Source organism: Aphanomyces invadans (assembly GCF_000520115.1).
Source record: "Aphanomyces invadans strain NJM9701 unplaced genomic scaffold supercont1.23, whole genome shotgun sequence".
NCBI lineage: Eukaryota > Oomycota > Saprolegniomycetes > Saprolegniales > Verrucalvaceae > Aphanomyces > Aphanomyces invadans.
Window position 1 is genome coordinate 96,832 of NW_008580168.1, and position 784 is coordinate 97,615.

Consider the following 784-nt stretch of genomic DNA (forward strand, 5'->3'; position numbering starts at 1 on the left):
TTGGTCGCCGCCATGCGCCTTTGTGCACAAGTACACTTCGTGAACTGGACATCTTTGCGTCTTGATCACGCACAAGTTCGGTTCGAATGCGCATTCAGCGCAATAACGCTGCATACTGTTCTCTTGTAGGCAATGTCGGCTTGTAAGTCAACACCTCGGCCGCAATCTTGGGTGGGAGTTGTCACTGGCGGCAGCAACGAAGCACTAAGCCGCAATGCTGCAGCTTTGGCTTCGGCCGCCGCCTTCTTCAATGAGGTCGCCGACTGCACCATGGACACATTGGAGTATTCCATCGGCGCTTGGGTAGCCGAAAACAATGACCAATCAACAAATATAATGACAAATGGCATTTTTCTTTTTATTATTTCGGCCTGCCGACGTGCGAATCGCACATCGGCAAGGTCAAGTATACTTAAGAATAGACTTGATTAAAGTATATACTCTCCTGCACACGAGAGGGTTAATATTCCAGAAGTATGGTCGAGTACCTTGGTGGATGGATTTCCGTCGTTCCCCTGTAGGCCGATGTCAAGAAGGGGGATATGGTGGAACGACGGAAATCCTTCCCCAGTGGTACTAGAGAAATATCTTAAATTTGTTTACAGTGGTCGAACGCATCGACCGACCTTTTTTACAATTTGCATGTTTATGAATGAATTTTATCATAAAATATTGTTGTAATGCTCCGCGAATTCTTCTGAATACAATGTAGTTGATTACACTCCTTCAAACAGAATAATCTTTATGAAATGGTCAATCAAAGCCAGGAATGTTAGTCAATTTG